Source organism: Chiloscyllium punctatum, chromosome 18 (genome assembly GCF_047496795.1).
Source record: "Chiloscyllium punctatum isolate Juve2018m chromosome 18, sChiPun1.3, whole genome shotgun sequence".
NCBI lineage: Eukaryota > Metazoa > Chordata > Chondrichthyes > Orectolobiformes > Hemiscylliidae > Chiloscyllium > Chiloscyllium punctatum.
The window spans coordinates 74,583,166-74,607,430 of record NC_092756.1 but is presented as its reverse complement, the minus strand read 5'-3'; the positions used below and the strand labels follow the sequence as shown (position 1 = coordinate 74,607,430).

At 44.9% G+C, this 24,265-nt stretch overlaps 3 non-coding genes across 3 annotated transcripts; 1 reads left to right on the top strand and 2 right to left on the bottom strand.

Moving 5' to 3' along the window:
- Positions 1–477: 477 nt before the first annotated feature.
- Positions 478–550, bottom strand: trnar-ucu (transfer RNA arginine (anticodon UCU)). Its single transcript has one exon. It is a non-coding gene; the product is annotated as a tRNA-Arg (tRNA).
- A 4,698-nt stretch (positions 551–5,248) lies between these two features.
- On the top strand, positions 5,249–5,321 carry trnar-ccu (transfer RNA arginine (anticodon CCU)). Its single transcript has one exon. It is a non-coding gene; the product is annotated as a tRNA-Arg (tRNA).
- A 12,258-nt stretch (positions 5,322–17,579) lies between these two features.
- trnar-ccu (transfer RNA arginine (anticodon CCU)) lies at positions 17,580–17,652 on the bottom strand. Its single transcript has one exon. It is a non-coding gene; the product is annotated as a tRNA-Arg (tRNA).
- Positions 17,653–24,265: the final 6,613 nt, after the last annotated feature.

The following is a 24,265-nucleotide window of genomic DNA, read 5'->3' as shown; positions in this document are numbered from 1 at the left end:
AAAGTCCTCATGTGAGTAGTGCAGGCCATTCAGACCATTCAGACCATCACATCCACACTGACCCTCTGAAGAGCATCCCATCCAGGCCCAACCCCTGTCCTCTCACCCTGCATTCCCCAAAGCCAATCCACCGAACCTGCACATCTTTGGGCTGTGGGAGGAAACCAAAGCACCCGGAGTACCCCATGGAGTGAATGTACAAACTCAACACAAACAGTCACCCAAGGGAAGAATCAAAGCCAGGTCCATGACGCTGTGAGGCAGCAGTGCTACCCACTGAGCCACCATGCCATCCCCAGGAGAATCTCAGCAGGTTTTCAGCCATTGTGACTGTGTTTTCTCTTTCAGACAATTCACCTCAATCCTGCAAATCTTGTGCAAGAAGATGTTGGGCACCACTTCCCATCAACTGAACGCAGACAAGGAGATTTTCCCAAAGTAGATTAGAAATCAAGTTGACAAATGGCAAGTGACTGACACCCCAGATGGGACTCAAACCCACAATCCCTAGCATAGAAGGCCAGTGCCATATCCATTAGGCCACTGGGGCCACACAGCAGGCTGAAAATCACAGCCTTTATGTACTGCACCCGACCTCTCATACTGTGTTTTTCTGAGTGTTATACTCTCACTGATTGTTTTTTACCCCGACCATCTCATGCTAAATTGTAAGCTGCTTGATAAATCAATCTCACTTCCCATTTGTCCCCAAACGGACAGGTGAGAAATTATCCAAACTCCAATGTTGCACACCTCAAGTCTGAGGAATATGGAGCAGACAAGAAAATAGCAAAGGGCTCAATGTTATTTTGTGCAGCACCTTGAAGATATTTGCAGTTCGTGGGGAAGGAGTAAGTGGAGATGTTGCAAAAAGCTGCATTGAGGACAAATCAACAGAATCATAGCAGGCATTCAGCCCATTGAGGCTGTGCTGTCTCTTTCATACAATTCACCCCAAGATCTCCCAATTTCTGGAATTACCTTGTGCAAGTTTCGAATAATCATCGTTAAAAATCAGACAACACCAGGTTGTTGTCCAACAGGTTTATCTCAAAATACTAGCTTTCGGAGCGCTGCTGCTTCGTCAGGTGGTTGTGGAGTATAAGATTGTAAGACACAGAATTTATGGCAAAAGTTTACAGTGTGATGTCACTGAAATTATATATTGAAAAAAATCTGGATTGTGTGTGAAGTCTCTCATCTTTTCGAATGACCAGGTTGGTTTCAGTTCTTTCATGTGTAAATCACAAAATGTTTTTCATTGCCAAGTGAAATGGCAAGCTCTCCAATAAAAGCTAAATGCTGTGAATGCTGGAAATCTGAAACAGAGAAAATGCTGGAGAAATCATGACTCAAAGACATGATTGAGTTTTCTGAAAAAGTCACAAAGAGGATTGATGAGGGCAGAGCGGTGGATGTGATCTATATGGACTTCAGTAAGGCGTTCGACAAGGTTCCCCATGGGAGGCTGATCAGCAAGGTTAGATCTCATGGAATACAGGGAGAACTAGCTATTTGGATACAGAACTGGCTCAAAGGTAGGAGACAGAGGATGGTGGTGGAGGGTTGTTTTTCAGACTGGAGCCCTGTGACCAATGGAGTGCCACAAGAATCAGTGCTGGGTCCACTACTTTCCGTCATTTATATATATGTTAGTATCATTATGAGGGATCATTAGTAAGTTTGCAGATGACACCAAAATTGGAGGTGTAGTGGACAGCAAAGAAGGTTCCCTCAGATTCCAACAGGATCTTGATTAGAAGGGCCGATGAGCTGAGGAGTGATGGGTGGAGTTTAATTTAGATCAATGTTAGGTGCTGCATTTTGGGAAAGCAAATCTTAGCTGGGCTTATAGACTTAATGGGAATGTCCCAGGGAGTGTTGGTGAACAAAGAGACCTTAGAGTGTAGGTTCATAGCTCCTTGAAAGTAGAGTCGCAGATCGATAGGATAGTGAAGAAGGCGTTTGGTATGCTTTCCTCTATTCTAAATCAGTTGTGTACAGTCTTTGCAGAGAGATAAGAACCAACAAAACATTGGAATGTTGACATTTCTCAAAGCTTCTGTACCGTTGTGAACAAAAAGGCATTTTGTTCGTAGGCAGGAACCGATCTCTGTTCATTGTCAGGCACCAAGAAGGTCTGACAATTGAAAGAACGATGTGATAATTTGTCAGAAAGACCTGAGACTGTGTTGTTTCCCTGTTACACCTTGGCAGCAGCTGACCGAAACTTTAGTGTATCCCTCAACATGTCATTTGAGATGTTGGAACATGCTGGGAGGTAATACTCTAATGATGCCAAGACTTTACACTGGCAAATGGCTATGTGTGCCCTAGCAGCATATTGGGTAAACCACTGTCCTCCTAAGTGTGGGATTGTGGGTTAAAATTCCCCTCTGGGCTGCTTACGGTTTAAGCTTCAACTTTGTAGCTGACTTTTGTCCCATGCCAACTTCATCACGATCCAAATTGACTGCATTTTTCAAACTACTCTGTTCAAAATCACTGTGCCTGTGTTGAGATTATGGCGAATGATGTGTAATAGAAACGTGCACAAGGCAATTCCAGGATTTGGGAGATGTTGGGGAGAATTGTCTGAAAGAGACAGCGCAGCCACAATGAGCTGAATGCCCGCTAAGATTCTGTTGATTTAGAACATACAACATAGAACACAGAACAGCACAGCAACGAACAGGCCCTTCAGCCCACGATGTTGTGCAGACCATTGATCCTCATGTATGGACCCTCAAATGTCTGTGACCATATGCATGTCCAGCAGTTTCTTAAATGTCCCCAATGACCTTGCTTCCACAACTGCTGCTGCCAACGCATTCCATGCTCTCAAAACTCTCTGTGTAAAGAACCCGGCTCTGACATCCCCTCTATACTTTCCTCCAACCAGCTTAAAATTATGACCCCTGGTGTTAGCCATTTCTGCCCTGGGAAATAGTCTCTGGCCATTGACTCTATCCATGCCTCTCATTATCTTGTATACCTCAATTAGGTCCTCTCTCCTCCTCCTTTTCTCCAATGAGAAAAGTCCAAGCTCAGTCAAACTCTCTTCATAAGATAAGCCCTCCAGTCCAGGCAGCATCCTGGTAAACCTCCTCTGAACCCTCTCCAAAGCATCCACATCTTTCCTATAATAGGGCGACCAGAACTGGACACAGTATTCCAAGTGCGGTCTAACCAAAGAAAGCATTTGTCCTCAATGCAACTTTTTGCAACATCTCCACCTACTTCCTCCCCACTAACTGCAAATATCTTGAAAGCGGTGCACAAAATAACATTGAACCCTTTGCTATTTTCCTGTCTGCTCCATTTTCCTCAGATGTGAGTTGTGCAATGTTGGAGTTTGGTTGGTTTCTTGTCTGTCCGTTTGGGGACAAATGGGAAGCGAGATTGATTTATCAAGCAGCCAATTTTTTAGCATGAGATGGATGTTGTAAAAAACAATGAGTGAGAGTATAAAACGAAGAAACACACAATATGAGCCATCAGGGTGAAGTATTTAAAGGCTGCCAGTGTAACAACAGACATGTAGCCCCAGTGGCCTAATGGATAAGATATTGGGCTCCCTCAGCCAGGGATTGTAGGTTCCAATCCTGTCCCGCGTGGCTAATGTTCATAGGTTGCCCTCTGAGTTTTACTTCTAATCTACATTATAAACATCCCCATGTCTGCATTCAGTTGATGGGAAGTGCTGTCCAACATGAACTTGCACAAAGTTGTCGGGGATCTGTAGGATTGGGTCGAAATTACCTGAAAGAGACAGCAGAGCCACAATGGGGAAAGAACTGCTGAGATTCTCCTGGGGCTGGCATGGTGACTCACAGTGTCAAGGACCTGGCTTTGATTCCTCCCTTGGGAGTCTGTTTGTGTCGAGTTTGCATATTCTCTCCCTGGGGTACTCGGAGTGCATTGTGTTCCTCCCACAGCCCAAAGATGTGCAGGTTCGGTGGATTGGTTTTGGGGAATGCAGGGTGAGAGGATAGGGATTGAGCCTGGATGGGATGCTCTTCAGAGGCTGAGTGTGGACTTGCTGGGGTGAATGGCTTGTCCCCCTCACTCGAGGGCTTTTATGAACATGTTTGGAGCAGATGGTCAGAGCTCTGCTGCAGATCCCAGTCAAGGCTTTTCTAAGGGACTGGCATCCAGGTGTGTGTTCATATCCTTCTTTTCCCTGACCTTCCAGAATGTTCTGTAGCTTTGGCCAAAGGGGTCATGAGCTGGGTTCACATCATCCAATGGGGTCACACTGTCAGGAGCTAGACAACAGATTTACTCAGACTGACACTTCCAGTCATCGAGTCATAGAGCTGTACAGCACAGAAACACACCCTCGGTCTAACCCATCCATGCTGAACAGATATCTGAACCAAATCTAGCCCCACCTGCCAGCACCCGGCCTATCCTCCTCCAAACTCTTCCTATTCATATACCCATCCAGATGCCTTTTAAACGATGTAATTGTACCAGCCTCCACCACTTCCTCTGGCAGCTCATTCCACACACACACACCACCCTCTGCTTGAAATAGTTGCGCCTTAGTTCTCTTTTATATCTTTTCCCTCTCACCCTAAACCTAAGCCCTCTAGTTCTGGACTCCCCCACCCCAGGGAAAAGACCTTGGCGGTTTACCCTATTCATGCTCCTCATGATTTTATAAACCTCTGTAAGGTCACCCTCAGCCTCCGATGCTTGGATCCTATCCTTAGAGGAACTGGTATCATCTTCCACCGCTGTGACTGTGTGTTCAACCCCATCCGTCCTCTTTTCCAGGTCTCCCAGCTGCTGTTCATACTTCTGCAGCATGACAGAGATCGGGGCCAGCTTCACCTCTATCTTCTTCCCCAACATCTCACGAGATTTCGCGAGCTCCTTCCCCAGGGCCTGGTAGGTAATCGAGTTCGAGGATCCTGCAGGCTGGGCCGGGGGCCTGGCCCCGGACACTGCTCCTCCCTTCTTCAACATCCCTGGACGATGAAAACGCAGGTAAGTTGATTTTTCACAATGTCCTGGGAGTCCACAACCTTTTCAGAGTCCCAGGATATCGCGATGGTCTGGATTGGGTGGGATAGAAATTCTTCCCCCTTGTGCTGTGGTGCGAAGCTCTGCAACATGATCGTCTGAGATCACCGCCATCTTGGATCCCCAGAGTGCAGTGAGAGAATAAAACTCAGAAAAACACACAATGAGATGTCCGGGTGCAGTATTTAAAGGCTGTTATTTTTATCTTTACTGTGCAGCCCCAGTGGCCTAATGGATAAGGCACTGGCCTCCTAAGCCAGGGATTGTGGGTTCAAGTCCCATCTGGGGTGTTGGCCTCTTCCTTAGGTGTCCTTGCTCTTTAATGCACTTTGCAAACACCCCCATGTCCACATTTAGTTGATGGGATGTGGTGTCCCATGTGACCTTACACAAGCCTTTTGGGGATCTGCAGGATTAAGGCTGAATTCCCTGCAAGAGACAGGACAGTCAAAATGGCTGAAAAGCTGCTGAGATTCTCCTGGGGATGGCATGGTGGCTCAGTGGGTAGCACTGCTGCTTCACAGCATCAGGCACCTGGCTTTGATTCCTCCCTTGGGTGTCTGTTTGTGTCGAGTTTGCACATTCTCTCCATGGGGTACTCCGGGTGCTTTGGTTTCCTCCCACAGCCCAAAGATGTGCAGGTTCAGTGGATTAGCTTTGGGGAATGCAAGGTGAGAGGATAGGGGTTAGGCCTGGCTGGGATGCTCTTCAGAGGGTCAGTGTGGATGTCATGGTCTGAATGGCCTCCTCCCACCCCACTTTAGGGCTTCTCTGAACAAGTTTGGAGCAGATGGTCAAAGGCCCAGTCAAGGCTTCGTGAAGGGACTGGCATCCAGGTGTGTGTCCCTATGCTCCTTTTCCCTGATCATCCCAAATGTTCAAATCAACATCATCACATTAAAGACATTTTGTTTCTTGTCTTAATGAGAAGGGATTTGCCTTCAAGAGCACAAAGGTTTTGGATGATGTCTCTTGAGGTTTGCTGATGAAACTGTTGATGTGCAGGGCCAACTGCAGATAATGGCAGAGACACTCTCCAGTGGTGACTGTCAGCGTTACCAGTCGTGAAGACTTCATCCAAGAAATTGACGGTGATCTTGACCGCAGTCTCACCACGGCCTGCAAATCACAATCGGCTTAACCAGACTCAAGAACTAAAGAGAAACCAAGAACATCTCACCGATATTACCATGAAGGTTGGTCCCAGCAAAGGATCAACAGCGAGACCGCAAAAACACATTTCACATCTCTCTGTGCTGTAACATTCTGCTGTCTTTCTCCATTGAAATAATATCCAGCTGCTTTATTCTTCCTACCAAAGTGTATAACCTCACACATTCACACATTGTCTTTCATTTGCTGCGTTTTTGGCCACTCCCTTAACCCATCCATCTCCCTCTGTAAACTCTGTGAGTCAGCCTCAGCAGTTGCCTTCCCACAAATGTTTGTCCAATCTGTGGATGTGGCACTCCAAGTTCTCCAACGATGGCCTAACTACCTCACATCTCCATCAGAGCCTCCTTGCAATTGTATTCAATACCTTGACTAAGAAAGGTAAGGACCCAAATGCATAGCCATAGCCCCATCAGTTCCAACCTTGAACACCCAGATTTCAATCATTTCCATTGACATATTGGACCTTATCATAAATACCAAAGATGCAGGTAATCTGGGGTTCAGCTGGTAATGTTGACAGAATATAGCTTAGACTGACACCAACACAACCAAAGCAGAAGCTGCTTTGTCCATAGATTGGTAGCTCTATCTGTTGTAGCCCCAGTGACCTCATGGGTAAGGCACTAACTTCCTAAACCAGAGATTGTGGGCTCAAATCTTATTTGGGGTTTTGATTTTGTTGAAACCTTCACTGTGCAGCTGATCTCAATCCTGTGTGGTCACGTGACCGTGGCAACAAAATCAGGCATTCTCAATTGATCCTCAGCTGGAGAAATTTGACCTGATAGAAAATTGGCCAAACTAAATTAAACAGCAGCTATCAGCTCCAGAGAACAGTGGAGCTAAGATCAAAGAGTTACCAAGATTCAAGAAGAACCAGTTCCAACCAGACTGAGGGTTGTATATTGGAGAAGTGTCTGCCTGAGTCAATCGACTTTATAGCTCCTGGCATGACAACAGTGAAGGGTATTGGTGTGACCCCATTGGATGTTGTGAACCCTGCTCATGATCGTACTGGCCAAAGCCACAGAAGATTCTGGAAGATCAGAGAAATGTAGGGGAGGAACACAAACCTGGATGCCAGTCCCTTCGCGAAGCCTTGACTGGGCCTTGCAGTGGAGCTCTGACCATCTGCTCCAAACTTGTTCAGAGAAGCCCTAGAGTGGGGTGGGAGGAGGCCATTCAGCCCATCCCATCCACACTGACCCTCTGAAGAGCATCCCATCCAGGCCCAACCCCTATCCTCTCTCACTGCACTCCCCAGAGCCAATCCACCGAACCTGCATATCTTTTGCACTGTGGGAGGAAACCAAAGCACACAAACAGACACCCAAGGGAGGAATCAAAGCCAGGTCTGACAGAAGGTACCACCCACCCAACACAGACCTGGGGACTTTTCCAGCGGAGATGATCAATTGACTTGACCTCGGATGAAGATCAGCCATGAAGACAAGTGTTAAAAGTCAGACACCCCAGATGGGACTTGAACCCACAATCCCTGATCTAGGAGGCCAGTGCCTTATCCATTAGGCCACTGAGGCCACCTGTATGGTGTTAAAATGGCAGCTTTTAAGTTTGTTTTCCAAGAACACACTGACTGTGGCTCAGTCAGCACAGAGTCAGTGCCCTGGACTGAGGGGATTCTAAATCTCCAGGTTATACATGTTTTTTTCTTTATCCCCGAAAATCCAGCTGGCTGGACAGGGGGCAGCCTTGGTGTACTCCTCTCCCAAAGTGAAGGGGCAGTGCCATGGAGCCATTAACTTTAAAACTAATTGCACCTGCCTCCACTTGGTCCACATCCACACAAGCATTTCCTGTCATGTACCTGTCCAAATGTCTTTCTCATAGAATCCATACAGTGTGGAAACAGGCCATTTGGCCCAACACGTCCACCCAGACTCACTCCCCTACATATCCTCCTGACAAATGTACCTAACCTTCACATCCCTGAGCAGTCTGGGCAATTTTGCATGGCTAATTTACTTGTGGGAGGAAACTGGAGCACCTGGAGGAAACCCACACAGACACGGGGAAAAAGGGCAAAATCCACACAAACTGTCACCAGAGGCTGAAATTGAACCTCGGTCCCTGGTGCTATGAGACAGCAGTGCTAACCACAGAGCCAACTTGGAAACTCTACACAAGCAGTCACCCAAGGGAGGAATCAAAGCCAGGTCCCTGACACTGTGAGGCAGCAGTGTTACCCACTGAGCCACCATGCCATCTCCAGGAGAATCTCAGCAGGTTTTCAGCCATTGTGACTGTGCCGTCTCTTTCAGACGATTCACCCCCCATCCTGCAGATCCCCGAAAATCATGAGCAAGAACATGTTGGGCACCACTTCCCATCAGCTGAAAGCAGACAAGGGGGATTTCTCCAAAGTCTATTAGAAATAATGTGGACAGTGAACAAGCCATAAATAACCAGACACCCCAGATGCGACTTGAACCCAAAATCCCTTATCCAGTCGGCCACTGGGGCTACACCCATGTAGTTAAAATGGCAATCTTTAAATACTGAACCCTCCCCTGTCATATTGTTTTTTTCTGAGTTTTCTACTCTTACTGATTGTTTTTTACCCCTTCCATTTCATGCTAAATTGTCAGCTGCTTGATAAATTGATCTCGCCTCCCATTTGGCCCCAGGCGGACATTTGAGAAATCACAGCCTGTCAGACAGCGTCCGAGGAGCAGGAGAGTCGACATTTCGAGCATCGGCCTGAAGAGCTTATTCTCGAAACATCGACTCCCCTGCTCCTCGGATGCCGCCTGACCAGCTGTACTTTTCCAGCACCACACAGTTTGACTCTGATCTCTCACATCTGCAGTGCTCACTTTCTCCCAGTCGAGAAATCAACTCAACTCCAACTTTGCAGACCCACAGTTTGAGGCAAATGGAACAGAAGGAAAAGGGCTCAATGTTATTGTGTGCAGCACTTTCAAGATATTTGCAGTTACTGGGGAAGGAGGAAGTGGAGATGTTGCAAAAAGCTGCATTGAGGACAAATCAACAGAATTTTAGCGGGCATTCAGCCCATTGGGGCTGTGCTGTCTCTTTCAGACAATTCACCCCAAGATCTCCCAAATCCCGGAATTACCTTGTGCAAGTTTCTATGTCACATCATTTGCTATAACCTCAACGTAGGCACAGTGATTTTTAACAGAGTACTGTTGATGAAAAATTCAGTCAATGTGGATTGAGATGAAGTTGACATGGAATGAAAATCAGCAACAAAGCCCAGGCTTAAAACCCAAGAACCCCAGATGGGACTTGAACCATCAATTACCAGCTTAGGGAAGCCAGGGCCTTATCTATGAGGACCCTCGGGCTCCCACCTTGCACTGTCTGTGGAAAGTGTTGACCTCAAACGAGTGCTACAGCTGAGCATGTTCCAAGATCGAGGATTACATGTTGAGGGGCACACTAAAGTATGGAGCAGCTGCTGTCAAGGTGTAACAGTTAAAGAACACTGTCTAAGGCCTTTCTGACCAGTTATGACATCGTCCCTTCATTTCTCAGACCCTCTTGGTGCCTCAGAATGAAGAGAAATCGTTTCCTGCCTCAGGAGAAAGCTCTGCCCGAACCTGCGAGACCCCCCTTTGTGGAAGAGAGCCAGCTCTATATCGGGACAAGAAGGAGATTCCAATGGCCCAACATGGATTGTTCCAATAATATCCTTTCTCAAATGGATAGAGCTATAGAGCGAGTAAAATTGTGGGAATTTGGGAAATTCTGACAATCTGTTTTAATATTTAGTTAATAAAATCAAGTTGAACCGCAAACCAATTTTGTCCCCCATTGTCTGCATCACCAACAAGAATACCGAAGGAAAGTTGAGTTTAATTACATTGTGTTACTCATGTTTATCTGGTCGATCAGTGGAAATTAAAAGCCGTGTCACACAACAGGCAGAGTCAATCTTTAGCTGAGTAGAAATTCCGCAGAGAGAAACAGACTTACTTTGTGATATAATAGGTAATTCCTGTCCCATTGATCTATTAACTGCAGGGAACTTTCAGATACGTGGTATCTTTAGAGCAATTAAATATCCTCCCAAGATATATGCTTTCACTCTCAACTGAAGATGTTATAACTTCAATGACTAAGAGTATGAACCAATAAATCAATGCCAAGCCAGTTGAAGTATTACACTTGGCACATCATCATCGCTGTAATTGCAGAATGCAGCATAACCTATTCCGTCTTCTAACCTACTGACAGCCTACTTTTCAGAAGTCTCCTTACACGACTCTGAAAACAAATTAAAAGAAACCAATTAAACCAAATAAGCACAAATTAAAATGTCCCAGTCATTTAAAAAGGCTCTGTAACAAAAGTCAAAATATCCCAAGAAAGCTTACACTTACAGAGTCACAGAGTTGTACAGATCCTTCGCTCCAATTCGTCCATGCCAACCAGATATCCGAAAGTTATCTAGTCCCACAAACCAGCATTTGGTCCATATCCCTCTGAAGTCTTCTTATTCATGTCCCCATCCAGCTGCCTTTTAAATGTTACAGAGTCTTAGAGTTATACACCACAGAAACAGACCCTTTGGTCCAACCCGTCTATGCCGACCAGATATCCTGAATTAATCTAGTCCGACTTGCCAGCATTTGGCCCATATCCCTCTAAACCCACCCTGTTCATATACCCCCATCCAGATGCCTTTTAAATGTTTTGGAGGAGCCGGTGTTAGACTGGGGTGGACACAGTTAAAAATCACACAACACCAGGTTATAGTCCAGTGGGTTATTATTCCTCTCACCGTAAACCTATGCCCTCTGTTTTTGTACTCCCCCACCCTGGGGAAAAGACTGAAGCTATTCACCCTATCCATGTCCCTAATGATTTTATAAACCTCTATAAGGTCACCCTTCAGCCTCCGACACTCCAGAGAAAATAGCCTCAGTCTATTCCTCCTCCCCCGAGAGCACAAACACTGTAACCCTTGCAACACCCTTGTAAACCTTTTCTGAATGCTTGCAAGTTTTACAACCTCTTTCTATAGCAGGGAAACCAGAATTGAACGCAGTATTCCAAAAGGTTGTTAATTCAACATATCCAGGTTTAATTGGATACTTTTAAATACCAATTCAATTGGTTTGTGAAGAAGACATCCACAAGAAAGGGTCCCTTTTAAAATTAACCTGTTTGTGACCAACCAAGGATCCAGGTAAATGAAGAAAGGAAACCATTTCATCCCTGCTCACCTGGGAGCTTAACAATTTGGGGTATCTGTCTGGAACTGGAATAACGTGGGGAACAATTCTCACACCAGCCTCTCTTTGTAAGTGCTCCATGTATTTACGAAACAATGCCCTTCACCAGCACATCTCAGTGATATATTTAACATTCCATTCACATTAATCACTCCAAGGGCATGATCTACATTAAGAATATAAACAGTAAGTGTTGAAACTCTCAGGTTTGGAAGCATGTGCTGAAAAAAACAAAATGAATATTGCAAATTGATAATTGTGTTTCTCTCCACAGATGCTACCTGAGCTGCATTTCAATATTTCCTGATTTTATTGCAGATTTCCAGCACTTGTGGTATTTAACTTGTGTATATTTTTTTTATGTAAGGAAAATGGAGATTTGAAAATATTGAATGGGACTTTTGCTCATTAACCTCTTGGGAATTGTCTGCTATTGAATGATTTGATTCAGACTTTAGACAAGGTGCAATCATGACAAAGTCTGTGGGATTGTACTTATTATATATCAAGGAACAGCTCATCAAATAAGGCAATCCTCTGAAACAGATGAATTCTCACCTCAAGTTTGGGGAGAAAGATATAAATGTATTAGATGGGGTGAGATCTGATCAACTTCAGAAAAACTTTGATCTTAAAACTACAATTCTACAGTGAAAGTGAAATATTGCGAAGTGTATGGTTAATTGTCCATGATAGTTGTTTCACCGTATTTAATTTTTATAAGTATCTGTAGAGTAATTAATAAACATATATTTAAGAACCATTGTCATGCATTATTTTGGTAATTTTATAATTTGCCATTACTTTCTCTTCACCTTATTCAAGGAGAGTGTTTATTACAGTGAGTGATACCACACAGTATTTCAATTGCACTGAATTGGTTTTGAAAGATAACTCAATAAATGCAGGTTGATGCTGTCGATGGTTCCTGTCGATATATTTCGTTGACCTGTTCAGACGTGTTATGATGTTAAGTCTTAGGCAGAAAGAGGAAGAAGTTATAAATAAGGTTCAAGATACTGAAGACAGACAGAGCCCTGGAGATAACAGGAATGAACTCAAACTAGGAAATAGAGAATTTGAAGGGACCATGCGATGTTTATGGAAAACAGGATTAAGGATCCTCCAAGGCATTTTACAGAGGAATAACAAGCAACAGGTCACCAGGGAAATAGTATGTCTTCTCAGAGCAAAGGAGGGAATTTACACATGGAGCCGGAGGAAGTGGGTGAGGTTCTCAATGAATAAACTGCATTGGTATTTCCAAAGAATTCTGGTTGTCCAAGATGGAGGAAGGGAAAAAGGTGTGAATGTAAGAGCTGCCCCTTTTTTGAGGCATTTTGGGTGTTGGAGGTGATTTCCTCAAATTCCAGGAGCAGCAATTACTGTTTTATTATGCAACTTTGAGGGAAAAAAAAACTCAAAACATCGGCACTTTTAAAAGGAAAAAAGGCAGACAAAGAAAGTGAGTACATGGTCAGGAGGGTGGGAGGGAAGAAACCGACACTGCTCACTGATATGGATAGGAAGGGTCAAGAGGGATATGGGCCCAGTGTGGGCGAATGGGACGAGATTAGATTAGGGTATGTGGTCGGCATGGACGGGTTGGAGCGAAGGGTCTGTTTCCATGTTGTCCATCTCTATGGCTCTATGACATGGTGGATGGTGAGTCTTGTATATTGATATTCTAGAGCATGTCAATATTAAAAAGGAGGTGTTGGGTGTTTTGAAAAGCATTAAGGTAGACAAGTCCCCAAGACCTGATGGAATCTATCATAGAATCCTGAGAGAGGCAGGTGTGGAAATTGCTACGGATTTGTACAAAATATTTTATATCCTTTCTGGTCACAGGAGAATTCCTAGAGGACTGGAGAATACCCAATGTTGTTTCTTTCTTTAAGAATGGCAAAAAGAATAATTCAGGAAATTAAAGGCCAGATTGGCTTCCTGTTATTCATTGCTTGGACATCACTGTCTGTGCCTGGATGGTACCCTCTGGAAGTCACTCTGTAAAGATCTCCACCCCTCTACCTTGGGGTCTCAGGATCTCAAGGTGTTCCTCTCTTTGGCCAAGGTTTCGGTCCATGTGTAATGGTTTCCTGAATGTGGTTCCTGTGAAGTGCCTTGTGCCATGAAAAGGGATCCCTACATGCAGGCTGTAGTTGGGTTGAAGTGTTATGGAGAACAGGCAGGAAAGTGGAGATGAGGCCGAGATGAGATCAGCCATGATCGTGTGGAATGACAAAGCAGGCTCGAGGAGCTGAATTGCCGAATTTTTAAGATCTTCGGAACACAACCAAAGACAGAGCTATCAATTGCCGTGGGTGTCTAACATGGTATCTCACCTCAGATGCATCATGAAGAGGGTGTCCATGTTCAAAGCCCGGGGTTGTGAGTTCATATCCCATTTGGGCTGTTATGTTTTTAAACATGAACTCTGATCAGCACCCTGTGTCTGTTTGATCTCAATTCCAGTTAATAAGGGGAGATGGTGGTGCAGTGCTAGACCTGGAGTAGGAATCCAGAACACCAAGTTCATGGTGTCGGGTAGATGGACTGTAATCCCACCATACAAGGTGGTGAAATCTCAGCTCAGGAGGAGCTTTGTCTGATGGTAACCATATATTGCTATTGAGGTTTGTTAGGAAGCTAACTGGTTCCATATTCTCCTTTCAGGAAGAAAACCTGGTGAGACTACAGACCCACAGCAATGTGGGTGACTCACCCTCTGGGCAATAAACACTGGCCTAGTCAGAAACATATCGCATTCCTTCCCTGTAGCTCGGTCACAATCCTGGAACACCCTCCATTGATTCATTGTAGGTTTACCTCCAACAAATGGTCAAAAATCACACCACACCAGGTTTTAGTCCAACGGGTCTATTTGAAACCACGAGCTTTTGGAGCATTGCTCCTTCATCAGGTGTAATGAGAGAGGAGGCATCAGACACAGAATGTATAAGTAAAATATCAAAGGGTCATACAAGTGATGTGAATGTATTGAACAAATCCAAAATGGCCGACTCCCTCCTGTTAAATCTTCAATCAGTTCGAAAGGAGATACAAGCAGCACATGGATTGCAGTGGTTCAAAAAGATAGCACCCCATCACCTTTCAGGGGAAACTAGGGAGAGGCAATAAATGTTGATCTAGCCAGCAATGTTCACGCCCAGGAAATGAATTAAAACAATCCCACAATGGAATAAACCGCCAGGGGAAAAGTCATAGTGTAATGACTTGAAAACATCAAGCCCCAACTTTGGATGGTTTCTATTGTTATGTTTTACATTATCATCCAAAATGCACCAGTCATTGACATAAAGGTTATGATTTGGAGGAGCCGGTGTTAGATTGGGGTGGACAACAGGTTTATGTGTGTGTATATGTGTGTGTGTGCAGGGGAGACCGAGTGAGTGTGTGCGTTTGTGTGTGCGTGTGAGGGGGCGATGGTGTGAGTGTCTGTGAGAGTGTGTGTATGTGTATGTGTTTGAATGTAATGGGGTATACATCTGTGAGAAGGTGTGTTTGTGGGTGTGAGTGTGGGAGTGTGTATGTGTATTGTGTGACAGGATGTGTGTGTGTGTGTGTGTGTGTGTATGTGTGTGTGAGTGTGGGTGTGGGTGTGTGTGTGTATAGTGCCGTGGGGTCGGCTGTAGTGTGACATGAACCCAAGGTCCCAGTTGAGGCCATCCCCATGGGTACCAAACGTGGTTATCAGCCTCTGCTCAGCCACTTTTCGTTGTTGCCTGTCCCAAAGTCCACCTTGGAGGATGGTTACCTGAAGGATCGAGGTTGAAAGTCCCTGATCGTTGAAGTGATCTCCGACTCGGAGGGAACACCTCTGTTTGGTGATTGTTACGCGGTGCCCATTCATCTGTTGCCGTAGCCTCTGCTCGGTCTCGCCAATGTACCATGCATTGGGCATCCTTCCCTGCAGCGTATGAGATAGACAACATTGGCCGAGTCACATGAGTACCTGCCGCGTACATGGTGGGAGATGTCCCCATGTGTAATGGCGGTATCCATGGCGACACTCTGACACGTTTTACAGTGTCTGCTGTGACAGGGATGTTTGGTGTTGTCCTGAAGGCCGGGCAGTTTGCTGTGAACAATGGTCTGTTTAAGGTTTGGTGGCAGTTTAAAGGTGAGAAGTGGAGGGGTGGGGAAGGTCTTGGCGAGGTGCTCATCCTCATCGATAATGTGTTGCAGGCTGTGGAGAATGTGACGTAGTTTCTCAGCTCCTGGTAAGTACTGGACAATGAAGGGTACCCTGTTGGTTGCAGCTCGTGTCTGTCTCCTGAGGAGGTCATTGCAGTTTCCCGCTGGGGCATGTCAGAACTGGCGATTGATGAGTTAAGCATCGTATCACATTCTTATCAGGGCATCCTTGTGTACTTCCAAGTGCCCCTCACATTCCCCCTCACCTGAACAGATCCTGTGTAAGTGTACGGCTTGTACAGAGGGGACGTCTGTTTTAATATGTTGAGGATGGGTTTGTGGTTGAGTGAGGTGCTGTGGTGCCCATCCTTGATGGAGATGCATGTGTCCAAGAATGAGACAGATACTAAACAGGAGTCCATGGTGAGTTTGATGGTGGGATGAAACTAGTGAAAGTGGGCGGCACAGTGGTTAGCCCTGCTGCCTCACAGTGCCAGAGACCCGGGTTCAATTCCAGCCTCAGGCAACTGACTGTGTGGAGCTTGCACATTCTCCCCGTGTCGGCGTGGGTTTCATCTGGGTGCTCTGGTTTCCTCCCACAGTCCAAAGATGTGCAGGTCAGGTGAATTGGCCACGCTACATTGCCCGTAGTGTTGGGGTAGGGGTAGGTTGCGCTTCGGCGGGGCGGTGTGGACTTGCTGTCCCGAAGGGCCTGTTTCCACAGTGTAAGTAATCTAAATGTTGGTGAACATAAATGTTGGGAGAATGCAGCATTGTTCTGACATGAACACAACCAAGGTAGAGGGGATCAATTCTCCTGACATGGCCCCTGAAGCACGTGTTGTCCCAGTGACCTAACAGCTCCATCTCTGATCTTCTAAGCTACTGCCTGTGGTTTACATCCCTTCTGGGGATACTTTCAATTTAAACATTCTCTCCAATTAAAACCCTCTCACTGCATTATCTCCATTCAAATTAAGTTAATCTCTGACCTAATGTCTTTAAAACTCTGCATGGCTGCTTTGAGTTCATGGAATTAAAACATTACCAAGTCAGTTTGATACATGTGGCAACAAACGTTTGATGAACTGGAGCGAAAGGGAGTGGAATTAATTTCTCAGCTCTCCCAAAGAGACAGCATTGACATGATGGGCTTCAATGAGTTGGACCAAGATAACAGTGACCCTAAGGGTGGAAGATTCATTGAAAATATTTGATTTGCAAGTAATGATAGGCACAGTGAAAAGTTTTGTCTTGTGAGCAATATAGGCAGCTCACAGAGTTCAGTAGCATAGATAAGGAAATAATAGGGAAACAGCAGCAGGAACAAAAACACAGGTACAGGCGAATATTGAGAGTCTGTGAGACCGTTCAGTATTCTAACAACAGTAGGGTAGAAACTGTTTCAAAACCGGTTGGTGTGTGTGTTCAGGCTTCTGTACCTTCTCCCCGATGGTAGAGGTTGTAGAAAAACATTGCCAGGGTGGGATGGATCTTTGAGAATGCTGGAGACCTTTCCTTGACAGTGGGCCTGGTAGATGGTTTCTATAGATGGGAGGTTGGCCTTTGTGATTGTCTGGGCCGAGTTCACCACTCTCTGTAACTGTCTCCGATCTTGAATGGTACAGTTGCCATACCAGGTAGTGAGACATCCAGACAGAATGCTGTCGATGGTGCACCTATAAACGTTGGAAAGGGTATTCTCTGTCAGTAATATCCGATGTTCTGGCGGGATCAGTGTTGAAGGGTTGGTTTGTTGATGAGAGTGTGATGAGAGCTGGCTTCCAAAAGCAAACTCTCCAACCGCACTCTTAGGAATCTCGTCCCCATCCAGAAACAGCAGCCACTTGATCACCACCTTCAACATTCAATCCTGCAGATCCTCGAAAATCTTGTGCAAGATATTGTTGGATACCACTGACCATCAACTGAATGCAGAGATGGGGATTTTTCCAAAATAGATTATAAATAAAGGATAAGCCGCAGAGACACCCCAGATGGGACTTGAACCCACAATCCCTGGCTTAGGAGGCCAGTGCCTTATCCATTAGGCCACTGGGGCCCCACATGCTGTTTGCCAATGGCAGTCGTTAAATACTGCACCCTGACCTCACATAGTGTGTATTTCTGTATGTTGTACTCTCACTAATTGGTTCTTAACCCTTCCATCTCATGCCAAATTGTTGGCTGCTTGATAAATTGATCCCACCTCCCATTTCTTCCCAAACAGACAGATGAGATATCAACCAAACTCCAACTTTGCACAACTCAAGTCTGAGGAAAATGGAGGAGACAGGAAAATAGCAAAGGGCTCAATGTTATTTTGTGCAGCACCTTGAAGATATTTGCAGTTACTGGGGAAGGTGAAAGTGGAGATGTTGCAAAAAGCTGCATTGAGGACAAATCAACAGAATCAAAGCAGGCATTCAGCCCATTGTGGCTGTGCTGTCTCTTTCAGACAATTCTCCCCAGGATCTCCCAAATCCTGGAATTATCTTGTATAAGTTTCTACTAAACAGCATTTGCCATAATCTCAACACAGGCACAATGATTTTTAACAGAGTAGTTAAAAAATCCAGTCAATTTGGATTGAGATGAAGTTGACATGGGATGAAAATCAGCCACTGCTAAGACCAGGCTTAAAAATGAAATCCCTGAAATCCCAGATTTCAGAAACCAGTGCCATCGCCATTAGGCCACGAGGGCACTATATTGGCAGACCACTGGAAACAGTTGACCTCAAATGAGTGTGACAGCCAAGCACACTCCCAGATCTGTGACAACACACTGAGGGACACACTAAAGGTTCAGGCAGCTGCTGCCAAGGTGTAACAGGGAAACAACACAGTCTCAGGTCTTTCTGACAAATGATCACATCATTCTTTCAGTTCTCAGACCCTCTTGGTGCCTGACAATGAACAGAGATCGTTTTCTGTCCAAGTACAAAATGCCTTTCTTTCCACAACGATACAGAAGGTTTGAGAAATGTCAATATTTCAATGGTTTGTTGATTCTTTTCTCTCTGCATAGACTGTACACAACTGATATAGAACCTTTGTATGCATTTCCAAATGATGTTACAAACTGTTTCAATACTTTGTTAATAAAATCAAATTGAAACGCAAATCAAATTTAGTCTCCCTTTGTCCACATCACCAACAAGAATAATTGAGTAAAGTTGTGAGGAATTCATCAGATCAATGAGACTCCAGGAATTCTTCCAAGATGTCAGCAATGATCCCAATGAGCCAACCAACGAACGGGAACAGTCATCAGAGAGATCCATCGTGGAGCGACCAAAGAAGGAGTCGATTTGTATCCCTGCGGAGGGCCGCTGTCCTGACCTTGAGATGTATGCTCAACCGTCAGGAGATGGGTGAATGCCAGATTTAAAAATCACACAACACCAGGTTAGAGTCAAACATGTGGAAGCACTAGGTTTCGGAGCACTGCTCCTTCATCAGGTGGTTGTGGAGAATAAGATTGCAAAACACAGAATTTATAGCAAATGTTTACAGTGTGATGCAACTGAAATTGTATCTTGAGAAAGACCTGGATTGTTTGTTAAGTCTCTCATCTTTTAGAATGGCCAGGTTGGTTTTCGTTCTTTCATATGTAAATTGCAAAACTTTTATCAAAAGTTACATTCTCAAGTGAACTTTAACAATTGGTGTCATGTCGGCCCAGATGATGTATTGAAGGTGTGAGCTCCCCTGTGTGAGGCTGTCTGTGCCCCAATGGTCAGACTGATTCTAATCTAATAAACAGATTTACAGCATCTTACATGAATTCATACAGTTTTTGAGCAAAGTGAAATGTAATTCTGGAAGTACAAGTTCATCACACAAACTTATATGTGTGTGTGTATATGTATGTATGTGTATGTGCGTGTATTTGTATGTGTTTGTGTGTCTATGTGTATATTTGTGTGTGTGTATGTGTGTGTATATGTATGTATGTGTGTATATGTTTGTGTGTATGTGTGTGTATATGTATGTATGTGTGTATATGTGTGTGTATGTAAGTTGTGTGTGGGTGTGGGTGTTTTTGTGTATGTTTGTATGTGTATGTGTGTGTATATGTGTGTGTATGTGTGTGTATGTGTATGTGTATGTTGTGTGTATACGTGTGTGTATGGGTGTGTGTATGTGTGTGTGCATGTGTGTGTTTGTTGTGCATGTGTATGTGTGAATGTGTAAGTGTGTGTGTATATGTGTGTGTGTATATGTGTGTATGTGCGTGTGTTAATGTGTATGTGTATGTGTGTGTGTGAATGTGTGTGTTTGTGTTTGCGTGCGTGTATATGTGTGTGTGTGTATGTGTGTGGGTGTGTGTATGTGTGTGTGTGTGTATGTGTTTGTGTGTGTGTGTGTGTGTGTGTATGTGTGTGTGTGTGTGTGTGTGTGTGTATGTGTGTGTGTGTGTGTGTGTGTGTGTGTGTGTATGTAGTTGAATGGGGTCACCTGTAATGTCCCAGTTGATTGCTGAAGTGTTCTCCGACTGGGAGGGAACACTCCTGTCTGTTGACACTCATAACAGCCCCACCCCCCCCAACCGATATACACACACACACACACACACACACACACACGCACACAAGCACATATAGATTTCTGGGGTGAATTTGTATTTGCAGAACTACATTTTACTTTGCTCAAAAACTGCATGAACGACAGAGCGAAGGAGAGAATTGAGGCAACTCCCAGAATCAGGTGACTCAGTGGTTAGCACTGCTGCCTCACAATACCAGGGTCCTAGGTTCAATTCCAGCCTTAGGTAACTGCCTGTGTGGAGTTTGCACATTGCTCTGGTCTCCTCCCACAGTACAAAGGTGAATTGGCCATGTTAAATTACCCATAGTGTTACCTGTTTCCACACTGTAGGTAGTCTAATCCAGGGGAAGGATCTGAAGGCCCTAATTTACGAGGGCTCTAAGCCCATGCCTTTCCAGGACTTCTCAGCGGTGGTAAACCAGAAAAGAAAACCTTACGATGATGAGCCTAAGATATAGGAATGGAAGTCAGGCCATTCAGCCCATCGGGTCCACCCTGCCATTCAATTGTGAATGATGGGCATTTCAACGCCACTTTGTGGCACTCTCATCGTTCACCCTTAATTCCTTGCGTGATCAAGAATTTATCAATCTCTGCCCTGAAGACAATTAACGTCCTGGCCTCTGCTGCGCTCCACGGCAATGAATTCCACAGGCCCACCACTCTCTGCCTGAAGAAATGTCTCCTCATTTCCGTTCTAAATTGACCCCCCTCTAATTCTCAGGCTGACCCCTTGGGTCCTGATGGAAACACATTCCCAGCATCCACCCTTTCTAAGCCATGCATTATCGAGTAAATTTGTATTAGATCTCCCCTCAACCTTCTAAACTCTAATCAATACAATCCCAGGATCCTCAGCTGTTCATTGTATGTTAAGCCTCCCATTCCAGGGATCATCTGTGTGTATCTCCGCTGGACATGCTCCAGTGCCAGTATGTCCTTCCTGAGGTGTGGAACCCAAAATTGGATACAGTATTTCAAATGGGGCCTAACCAGAGCTTTATAAAGTCTCAGAAGGACATCGCTGCTTTTACATTCCAACCCTCTTGAGACAAATGGCAACATTACATTTGTTTTCTTAACCATGGACTCAACCTGCAAGTCAACCTTTAGAGATTCCTGGACTATCATTCCCAGATCCCTTTGTACTTTGGCCTTATGAATTTTCTCCTGTTTAAAAAATAGTCCATGCCTGTATTCCTTTTTCCAAAGTGCAAGTCCGAGCATTTGCTCAGGTTGAATTTCATCAGCCATTTCCTGGACCACTCTCCTAAACTGTCTAAATCTTTCTGCAGCCTCCCCACCTCCTCAGAACGACCTGCTTGTCTGCCTAACTTTGCATCATCGGTGAACTTCACCAGAATGTCCCCCAGTCCCTTCATCCAGATCATTAATATATAAAGTGAACAGCTGCGGCCCCAACACTGAACCCTACGGGACACCACTTGTCACCAGCTGCCATTCCAAGAAAGAACCTTTTATCCCAACTCTCTGCCTGCTGTCAGACAGCCAATTCCCAATCCATGCCAGTAGCTCACCTCGAACACCATGGACCCTCACCTATCTCAGCAGTCTCCCGTGAGGCACCTTATCATAGGCCTTTTAGAAATCTAGGGAGATAACATCCACTGGGTTTCCCTGGTCTAACCTACTTGTTACCTCTTCAAAGAATTCTAACAGGTTTGACAGGGATGACCTCCCCTTACTAAATCCATGCTGACTTGTTCTAATCCAACCCTGCACTTCCAAGAATTTAGAAATCTCATCCTTAATGATGGATCCTAGAATTTAACCTACAACCGTGGTTAGGCTAACCGGCCTATAATTTTCCATCTTTTATCTTGATCTTTTCTTGAACAAGGGGTTTACAACAGTGATTTTCCAATTATCTGGGAATTTCCCTGACTCCATTGATTTTTGAAAGATTGAAAATAGCCTCTACTATTTCCTCAGCCACCTCCCTCAGAACTCTAGGATGTAGACCATCGGGGCCGGGAGATTTTTCAATTTTTACACCTTTTAGCTTTTCTAGCACTTCCTCTTTTGTAATGGCTACCATACTCAAATCTGCCCCCTGACTGTCCTTAATTGTTAGGATAATGCTCATGTCTTCCACTGTGAAGAATGACACAAAGTATTTACCAAGTTCTTCAGCCATTTCCTTATGTCCCTTCACGAGCCTTCCTGCATCAATTTGGAACGGCCTAATTTCTACTTTTGCCTCTCGTTTGTTTCTTATGTATTGAAAGAAACTTTAACAATCATTTCTAATATTACTGGCTAACTTACCTTCATATTTGACCCTCTCCTTCCTAGTTCTATGTCTTTGTTATCCTCTGTTTGTTTTTGTCGTCTTCCCAATCTTCTGATTTCCCAGTGCTCTTGGCCACTTTGTAGACTCTCTCTTTCCCTATGATACATTTCCTGACTTCCTTTGTCAGCCCTGGCTGTTTAATTCCCGCCCCCTGACGGATAATGTTTCTGCCAAGAGAAGACTGAGGGAGTTTGGGATCCAGTACTCTCTGAGGTATCCGGCGGTGCTCCGATAACCTTACATGGATCCGTACATCTCTTTGATACATCGGAGAAGGCAAGAGACTTTGTGGACAAATTAACCGAATCTGAACAATTTAGTATCTACAAATAGTGTTTTTTGGTCATGTCTTTGTTGTTTTTTTAAAAAATCGAGGAAGTCCAGTTGGAGCTTTCTTTTCCTTGTTTTCCCTCTTGGTAATAATCCGGTTTAAACTGTGTTTGGTGGCGGTTGAGATGTGTACTTTCAATTTCTAAGTGGAGTTATACCAGAGGATGGGTGGGGCATTTACCCCATCGAGCTGAAATGGTTTTTTACATATTCTTATAGCCTTGATAAATGGGGAAGAATATGATGTTTAAATGTTTATTGCCCTCCAGCTCATCCCTCAACATTTTCCTAGATGTGTTTTCTAAATTGATCAGTCAGGAGTCCTGGCATATCATTGAAAGGGGAGATTTTAACAGTCTCATGGATTCCACAGGACAGGGGTGGCCCAAAGGCCCCCCTCCCCCCACCACGATACCCTCTGGACAAACTAAACAATGAGTGGATCTGTGTGTGGAGTGAGGGTTGGTGGACATCTGGAGGTGTCTCCACCCTACAGGCAGGGATTTTACGGTTTTCTTTTCCAATCCACACAGATGTCACACCAGGATTGATTTTTTTCCAATCCCCATGGCAACCCTGGACTTGGTGGCACCTTGTACGATCGGTAATATTACCATCTCTGATCACACTCCAGTGTACCTGTTGGTTAAGATTAAGGACGTTACAGTGGGCCCAAGGCACTGGCAAATGGATCCCTTTATCCTCAAGGATAATACATTTGTGGAGTATTTCTCTCGGGAATTTTGGGCATTCTAGACATTAACTCACGCTCGATTAGTAGCCAATCCTTCCTTTCGGAAATTGCCAAAGCCTATGCCAGTGGGTCAGTTAATTCCTACTCTGTCAGTCGGAGGTGGAAGTAGGGTGAGCAGCAACATCTCCTCGAAGCATAGTTGAAGGCAGCTGAGAAGGCCTACTTTGACAGGCCCTCGTTGGTCAAGTTACAGAGGATTACGGCGCTGCGGAATGCATTGAATTCCGTGCTCACGCAGACAGCAAAGAACAAGCTTAGTTTTGCAAATCAAAGGTTATATGATCATGGTGACAGGTCTGGCAAATACTTAGCATATCTCGCTAGGAAAAGGAGCGCCCCTCAAGCCATTACGGTGATTAGGGAAGGGTCTGGGAACCGAACGTGTGACTCCAAAAAGATTAATGTGTCATTCCAGAGATTTTACTCTAAGTTATACCAATCTGAGGTTTGTGAGGAGGGTCGGGCCAAAATGGAGGCTTTATTCAAGGATCTGGAGCTCCCGGGTGTGACCCCCGAACAAGAGTCTTTTCTCAATGTCCCCTTATCAGCGCAAGAGGTGCAGGAGGCTGTGAAGCAGCTTCAGAGTGGAAAGGCACCCGGTCCTGATGGACTTCCCAGTGAATTCTAGAAGGAATTTATAAACATATTGTCAGGCCCGATGTTCAACATGTTTAATGACTCATACAGCCATGATTGTCTCCCGCCATCTCTGAGAGAGGCCAAT